Source organism: Lathyrus oleraceus, chromosome 5 (genome assembly GCF_024323335.1).
Source record: "Lathyrus oleraceus cultivar Zhongwan6 chromosome 5, CAAS_Psat_ZW6_1.0, whole genome shotgun sequence".
Lineage (NCBI taxonomy): Eukaryota > Viridiplantae > Streptophyta > Magnoliopsida > Fabales > Fabaceae > Lathyrus > Lathyrus oleraceus.
In genome coordinates this window covers 378,665,965-378,675,385 of record NC_066583.1, presented here as the reverse complement: position 1 = coordinate 378,675,385, position 9,421 = coordinate 378,665,965, and positions in this window count along the sequence as shown.

Below are 9,421 nucleotides of genomic sequence, written 5' to 3'. Positions count from 1 at the left end.
GTATTAGCACCCCTCACGTCCGTTGTACTCAACGGGAACCTTTTAGTCTAATTTGCTGTTTGAATGTTAATTTAATGTTATTCACTTTCTTCGAGTAATTAAATATTGAATAGAGATGGATGAAGACCTCCAAAGGAGAACGGGGAGGTTTTTTTATTAGTGTGCTCGCGAAGATACAGCAATCTCCTGCCTACGTATCCTTATGGTACAATAAGGAAATCAAAGCATTCGTAGTTCGGGGAACTACGGTTTGTTGGTGTCTTTTATGAACGACAGTTTAGATCGCGTTCTAAAGGCTAAACGTTGGCTTGTCTACTCTCGGCGGAGGCTTAAGCACTAGTTTGTTGTGCGCGTCAGAAAGGATTAAACAGTGTTCTTTTTGAAAAGAGTTTTGGTCACGCGAGTTGAATCAATGTGTTTGGGTGTTTTTGTTTGATTGGTTTTGATCGCGCGGGGGCGAGAAGTTAGGTTTAATGTGTTTGAGATGTTTTTGACGAACGACGAAAGATTGAGCAGTGTGGTGCACACCAATCATTCAATTCTTTCGAGGAATATTAAGGCGAACGCCTTCTACTCCTTTTTCATTCGAATTATTTTTGAAAGTTTGTTTGTGGATGTTGAATATGCACGGTAGTGAGGCGTACGTCTCCTACTTGCTTATTCAAAGAATAATGAGGCGAGCGCCATCTATTCCCTTATCCAAGTTTATTTAAAATGTATTAATCAGAAGTCGATAATTTGTGCAATATGACGAGCGCCAATTATTCAAATAATCGAGAGATGGTGAGGCGAACGCCTTCCATCTTTTATCATCCGAAGTTTAATTTATGAAAAGATATGTTTTTTAGATATTGTATTTGATATAGGAAAATAGTTTGAATTTGAATTGGTAGGTTTTGAAAAGTTGATGATTTAAGCAATGTGGCGTACGCCAATTATTCAAATAATCAAGGAATGGTGAGGCGAACGCCTCCCATTCTCAATTGAAGTTTAAGTTAAAGTTTATTTCGAAATTGGGTATGATATGAAAAGGTGATTTGAATTTATTCGATTGTGATTTTAATTTGATGACGAAGATTCGAGCAATGTGGCGTACGCCAATTATTCAAATAATCGAAAGATAATGAGGCGAACGTCTCCTATCCTTAATTATCGGAAATCTAGAATTAAAAGAATTTGGAATTTGTAGTTGATTTAAAAGAAATGATTTGAAATGTTATGGTTTGGTGTTTTAATTAAATGACAAAAATTCGAGCAATGTGGCGGACGCCAATTATTCGAAGGATCGAAAGATAATGAGGCGAACGCCTCCTATCCTTTTATTATCGTAAATCTAGAATTAAACGAATTTAAAATTGGTAGTTGATTTAAAAAAAAATGATTTGAATATGATGGCTGAAGTTTAAAAATGATTTGAATTTAGAAATCATATTTAATTTGGAAAAAGTGATTTGAAATTGGTATTTTGTTAAAGTTTTGATTGGGTGACAAATATTCGAGCAATATGGTGTACGCCAATCATTCGAATAATCGAGAGATAGTGAAGCGAACGCCTCCTATACTCTTTTTCATCCAAAGTTTAAGTTATAAAAGAATATTTAATCGCTTTGAATAGGAGGACAAGAAAACTCAATGTTAATCGAATGTTTATTCACATTTAAAAATGATTGCTAAAATGGTTTTAAAAATTATTTTTGTAACACTCACCCATTAACTAATAAAATAACAAGTAATGTAAAAATAAATAAAAAAACTACATTTAGTATGGTGACATGAAGTAAGCTTTTGATCGTATAATATAAAACAAAACAAAAAAATACTTCCAGTTGGTTATTTACCTATGAGATTAACATATAGTTTCTATAGATAGTTTCTATATGGCTACCTTTATACAAGCTATAAAACATGTTATGATAAGCCCGTAAATCTAAGTTCCACCGTATATAACCATATTCCTGTCAAAACAACATAAGGATGCTTTCCTATAATAGACTAAGCCTGTCACTATACACACATTAGATCAAATGAATATTAAACCATACAACTACAATAGATCCATCATATTTTATTCTTCAAATTGGAAACTAATAATACTTATCTACAACACAAAGAGTGGAAGGCTACTTGAAGTTACTAAAACACTAATTCCATATAGTAAATCAAATGGAGTAAAATGCAACATATAACAGTTTGTAATAAGAAGGAAAAAAATAAGAGTCATAACCATTACCATCGTTCCTCAAGATGGTTGTTCATTGCGGAATCATAAGCAGCTCGTGGCGACGTCGTGCTTTGCTGAGAGTACGAAACCGTAAACAGCTCGTGGCGACGTCGTGCTTTCGCCCGCAACTATGCTGAGAGAACGAGATGAGCGAAGGTCAAAGGGTGTCGTCGTCACAAATCCAACGAGTTTTCACTTCATCCTTTCTGTCTCTTTATGATCTTCGTGCTTTGGTGAATCCATCTCATTTCCGGTAACTTGGAGTAGTGACTGGTTTGCGAGAGAGATCGAAAAGGTGCGGTGGCGATGGATATTTGGGATATCGCTTGGGAATCGCGGCGATCGAGTTGTGTTTGTTGGCCGTAAATGGTGAGCGTGGAGCTTGGATGTTGAGAGGCGGATGAAGGAGGTTTCGAAGGTTGAAACAGATTTGGCCGTGGCTTGTGTTTTATGGACGGAGAGGTTGCGGTTTCCGGCAACGTGGTGTATGTGGTGTTCGTCGAAGATGGACGATTGCTCCCGTTGGAAGAAAGGGTTTTCCGTTGGTGGTTTTACGGAAGGAGTTTGAGTTGGTGGTTTGTCGGTGCAGAAGGGTTGAAGGGTTTGAACGGCGGAGAGAGGTGAATCACGGTTGTGTTGGTCCGGCGACGGTGAAGATGGAAGGTTGCGGCGGGAGTTGTGCGTTTGGTGGTAAGGCGCGGTGAAGGTTGGCGAGGGAGATGAAGAGGAAGAATTTCAACTTTCTTTCTTTTTTTTGAGTCTATGAGAAAGAGAGGAGGTAGAGATTTTGTGAGTGAGTACTGAGTGTATGGAGAGAATGAGTGGGTGTGTAGGGACTGAGTGGAGAGTGGACCGTTGGGAACAATTGGTGGTATTCCTTGTTAGCTGGCAATTTTCCTCACCTTATCCCTACTACCACGCGTCCTTGGGTGAGGGAGATTTTCAAAACCATCCTCTACTTCTCACGGTGCTAGCTGTTAGTAGATGGTTGAGGGATCTTTTTATTTTCAGATTTTCTTTTAAGTTAATTCTTAATTAATTCTAGAAGTTTTAATTAATTTAGGTTATATTAAATTAATTAAAATGACTAAAATAAATGTTGTAATAATAGGATAAAGACATGGAAATTCCTAATTATTTACTTTGAATATCTTGACGAAGGAACAAAAATAAAATGACCAAAAATGAATAAGAGTTGGGCGAAAGTTTGCTCGAAAAATTAAATCGGGTACACTAAAATGATCAGCACGAAATATACTTATTGAAAAAATAAAGCGTTTCTTTTAATTTTGAAATAAATTTTCATCGGTTAAAAGGCTCAGGCGGGTCAAAATGCGTCTGAAAAAGTCATCAAAAAAATATAACAAGCACACCGGGTTAAACTACGCGAACCGTAGATTAATAATACTGGTGTCTGCTAGTTTAATTTTGAAACTTTTTACCCGCTGATTTTGCACGTATTTGAGAAATAATTTAACCAACTTGTCTGTATTTTCAAGAATTTATTCCGACTCATATTTTATGTGTTATTCATGATGAAATGCGTGTTATGATGTACATATGATGTAAACTGAAAATTAAATCGAATTTATAAAAATTTAAAATGCCCGGACAAATTGGGGTATGACACTAAGTCCAAAGGAAAGGAGCATCTTGAATCATCTCTATGATTCCAAGAAAAGGAACTCCAAGGGTTTATCTTTCCTCTCTTATCTTTGTTTGCTTTAGGACTAGCCCTTCTCTTCTTATTCCCACTCTAACCAAGCCAAAATCATTTTTCTAAACTTTTACTTTATTTCAAATTAGAAACCTATGCCTTATGCCTTTGACTTTTCAAAACTCTTTTCATCAATACTCATTGAGAATAAACATTTAATCCAACTTTGAACTCATTTTGTAAATAAATCTAACTTGTAAATATAACTCACTTCAAGTTGTTTTTGTGGTTTCAATGGCCACTTGTTAAAACTTTTCAAAAAACATTAGTCATAGGTTTGAGTTATCATAGTGGTTGATGTAAATCTCACCTCATCCTTAGTGGTTGGATTATAAGTCTTCCATGCTTATTATAGGTCTAACCCCTCACTAGCATGTTGAAGCCTTCCTCACATGGTGGATTGTTGGTTTAGGTTGATTTTTCTCCCTTTGATAACAAAAGACCTTAAGGCTTTTGATCAAATCAATTCACCAATCTTTGAGATTTTTACCCCGAACTACGAGGTTTTGATCCTCCTTTATGATGGTACGTAGGCAATGGGTTCATCCATTCAAACAACAAATTTGTAAATATAATCTATTATTTTCTCATCCCTCCAATCTTTTGTACAAATCTTTTCACAAATACCAACCTACAACACATATTTGCAAAAAGAGGTTCCCTTAGAGTACTAAGGATTTTTTGGGTGCGTAAAACCTTCCCATTTCATAACCAACCCCCTTACCTAGATCTCTGACATTTTTATTAGTTTTTGATTTAAAAAACTTCTTACCTTGGCTTTTGTTCGCTTTTTAGCCTTTCCTTTGGACAAATAAAAGTGCGGTGGCGACTCGAATTATATGTTGACTTTTGGTTTAGTCAATAAACCTAAAGGTAACGAAAACCCCGCTACAATATGGACATTGGCTGCTCAAATCATCTTACTGAAAATAAGTTGTGGTTGGTTGAATTTGACTCTAGAAAGAGGACAAAGATCATACGTGCTTATGATAAATACATCAATGCTGAAGGTATGGGAAATGTCAGAGTAGAAATATTATCAAGGACACAAACTATTGGCCAAAAATACAGTATTATTGTCATTTCTATTCGTCCTAATATACCAAATGGAGTAAGAGGCAGACGCGTCAAACGAATTCTTAGTTGTAAGGGAGAGGACATTACAACAACAAAAAAAGTTGTTTTTTTTTGTAACAGGTGAGGAAACTATAATAACAAAGGAATATAGTAAAGAATTGTCATTGGATTTAGTTTAAGATGAAGTTTGATTGTCCATTGCCTCCAATCAATGACTATCGGAAAGAGAACTCTAGTTAAGATGCAAGAGAATGGGAAACACCATATACGGGTCACATAAGGTATTGGGAACACGAAGTCAGAGTACACATACCAATGAGGTAACATTTAGATCTAGAAGAACTAATTATTGGAGTTGATGATGATTGATGATTTTGTATGGCTGTTTGCATCAACACTTTTGTTTGGTCATGATTGCACCGACAATTTTGTATGGTCGAGATTGCACCGACACTTTTATATGGTCGATAATGGTTTGAAACTTATCTAAATATGTTGCTTGTGATCATAAAAAATCATTTTTAAAAATGAATCGATATTTTATCTTACATTTGTTTATTTTAACAGTATGTGCCCTCCATCTTGAATTTAGGATTATGGAGAATACCATTATAGTGGATCAAAAATCTAAGCTCGAGAATTTATTACATCACAATAGCAATCAAAGAGTGTTTAAGGTTGTTTATCGTTCACCTATAATTGATGTTAAAGGGAATATAAGGTTCAGTAAGTTTGAGCTCAAGAAGAAGGATGATGTAAGACTTGTGTAGAGTACTGTCATACCCTAATTTTTAACCCTAATATTCCACATGTCATTTACATCCTTGCACACAAACAAGATCACATCTTGGTCCTCTCCATATCATCTTTGGGTTTTTCCTTTTGTAGGGATCATCAAGCACATCTTTGTTGGTGTTTTACCTTTGTGTTTATATGTTCATTGTTTATCTAACCACTAATTAAAATAGCAAAAATATGTTTTGTTTACTTCAAGTTTATTGTGCAAGGTATGACTTTTCATCAAGAGCATCAACCATGGTTCATCAGCTAGGTTTTCATTGATTCCTCAGCAAAGTGTAATCAACCATTGATTCTCAAGGGGCTCATTTCTAAAAGCATGATCTCTAAGGTTTTGAAGAATCTTGCAATCTCATAGTGATCAAGAGTATCTCAAAGTCTTGTGGTTTATTTCTCAAGAAAAGTCAAAGTTTCATATGTTTATTTCCATGCCTTCTTGAATAAGTTACCTCAAACTTTGAGCAATTTAATCAAGATACATTCAATTACATCTTATTTTGAGTTCATATGATCACCCATGTACCTTGAAATGAAAGAAAAGCCCAAGTACACAACTTTATTCCAAGAGGTTTGACCAAAAAGTCTATATATGAAGTCAAAGTTCAAAAAGGATCACAACTCCTTCAATTCTCAATATTTTTGAATGCTTATTTTTGCATATGACACTTCTCAATATCCTCTAAAAATTCCCTTTACATGACAAGATCCAATTATGCTTGGAGGATCATCAAACGTTTGAGGACATTATAGGTCATTTGTGGACTTAGTGAAATTTGACATATTTTCAAGTGACTTTTTCTCAACTTTCAAGGATTATAACTTCTTAAATTTTCAATATTTGAGGCTTTACCGTTTTGCACAATATCATTTGTGATGCCCTCTACAGGTTTGCTTCAAGGGTCAAAGTTAAATTATGCTTGGAAGTTCATGAAATTCTTTGAAACATTACAGGTCATTTTCAGCCATTTGGGACTTAGAATTTTCTAAGTTACATGACCAGATTTTCGTGCCAACTTCAACATGTCATAATTTTATGCTCAAGCATCCAAATGCAACCTTTCTTGGCACATTGTAATCTTTCTTATGATGTCAACAAATTGCAACAAGAATGGGATAAAAAAGCCTCCTAAGCAAGATGCCCCATTGATTTAAAAACATGGTGACTTGGAATTGAAGAAATCACCATGATAAGAATTTTGAACTTCACTAATCTCAATTACAAGTCAAATTACCACGCGTTTTGGACCTAAACATGTTTAATCAGGTCTCTATAAGTTAATTAACTCTTAAAACGCATCATTTAGCTGAGTTTTGATGGATTGGAAGTCATATTTTTCTAACATTCTAATCAAATTCATTTTGCACGAATTGAGCTTCATTCCACACGTATTTGGATCCAAACACATTCCCTATAAATAGAGCAACATATTGCATTCATTTCTAAGCTTTTGAGAGCCAAGAAATTCCTGCTTCACTATGAAATTTTTCAACAAAATTGAACTATCGTGTTTTGAATTCCAACTTGTTTCAATCCAATTTCTTGATTCCATTAGCACATTCAGTCTTCTCTGAAGCTTTTGCAACAATTCCCAAGCTTTAAGACCTTCTGAAGTGTCTTGAACAGATCAAGCTTCATCAACTTCTGATCACCATTTGGACAAGGTAGCTCTGAGCATCATTTGAACTCAAACAAGTTACCACAATGTATTCCTTCACTCTCTGATGCTTCCCCTAACTTATCTGGTGTTGATTGATCGTGTCCATCATTTAATTTTATTTTTCGTGGGTTGCTTTCTTCTGAAACTTCTCTAAAATTCTCCATGCTCAGTTTAGATAAATGAGTTTTAAGCATGAGGTCGAATTCTTGATGAGTAGGCGATCACATTGGTGTTAGTCTCGTGTTCTGAATCTACCAAACGATGAAACTCCGGTGAGGGATCATCGGGGAAGATGACCGAAGTGTTTCAGGTCATCTGAGTTTGGCCATCCATGTTGGCTATTTGAAATGTTTTTATTGGCCTATTTTAAATTGGATCTCGTATTTCATTTTTGCTAATTTCCATTGTGCGCCCTAACCTGAGGATTGTTGGATCTGTCACGTCAACTAATAAGGTCAAATCCAACGCTCCATGTTTTTTCTGATTTTCTTTCTTTTTCTTTTTTCATTTTAAATTGCTTTTTGTTTAAAAATTCATAGAAAATTCATTTTGCATCCAAAAAATACCAAAATAATTTTTAAAATTTTATTTTATTTTTCTTCATCTGATTTTTATTTTCTTGATTTCCTATTTTTTATGGATTTTCTCTTTTTCCTTTGTTTTGATTGGTTTAAAAATAATTTTATGCATTTTAAAATTCTGAAAATTTTATTTTATGCTTCTTATTTTATTTCCAATCTTCCATAATTTTCTTGGCCATTTATTTGGTGTTTTGAAGGGCTTTATGGATTTTCTCTTTTATTTCCCTTTTAAAATTCATTTTAAAAATATTTTTAATGCATTTTATTTTATTTTATTATTTTTTGACCTTTGTTGATTTCTATTGGCCTTGGATCATGTTTGTTTTGATCATAGGTCTCATCAAACTTAATGGATCTTGGGTGTTGATGGGGTGAAAACCCTAATCCACCAAAATGGATAATTGATTTTGATGATGACTTGATCAAACCTTTGATCCAATTTGGGTGTGATCTCTCTCGTCCTCTTCTTCTTCATCTCTTTTTTTCCTCTTGATCAATTGGATGTTTGTGTTCATCTTGTTCATGATATGTGGATTGGTGATTGATGAACTTTCATTATTTCAAACCTACCTCCTAATTGATCATGAATCATTTAAGGTACTTTGGATTGATGCATAAGTTTGTCCTAAGTACTATGAAGTATAGATTGTTGTAATAGACCACTCTCATAGCCTTTGTCTTTGATCAATTCTCTTTTTTTTTTTGTGGCATAGCTTTAGGAGAATGATTTATATATCATTTCTCTAGCATGTATTAACACAAATGTTATTATTGACCGGCCTCAGATAGTTGTGACTTCTACATAAGTCTAATTACGATTGCTTAACATAGCGCTAAATTTGTCCCGAAAGCAAGTCATTTTCATTAGTGAGATTGTAAGTCTCCTACTCCTCATGGTATTGTGTAGAAATATTGCTTCCTTTTTACCTAAGACAGCTAGTGGCATACTTGTTGATTTTTATCCAAGTTGGAGTCCTTCTCATGGTGATGTAAAGGTCCATATTTTCATACTTGTGGGTGACTAGTTGAGTGTTCTCCAAAAAATGGTAAATCATATTTCTCTTTTTGATCACTAACATCACTTACTCACATATTATTGTATTAATTTTTACTTTAATGTCATTTATCGTATGCTCTTTATTCTTTTGTCATTTACTTTATGTTTTTTATTTTTAGCATTTCATATCATACTGTTTGTGCTTATTGTTTTTTTGTTCTTTGTCCATTTGGACTTCTTTTTTCTTTAAAAGACATTAATAAAGGAAAAAACCCTAAAAAAATTGACTCTCTCGATTCATGGACTTGAGGTTACAATCCTTAGTATTTTTGTGGAGTTATGGACTTAGAACTAGGATTTTTACCCTTGCTT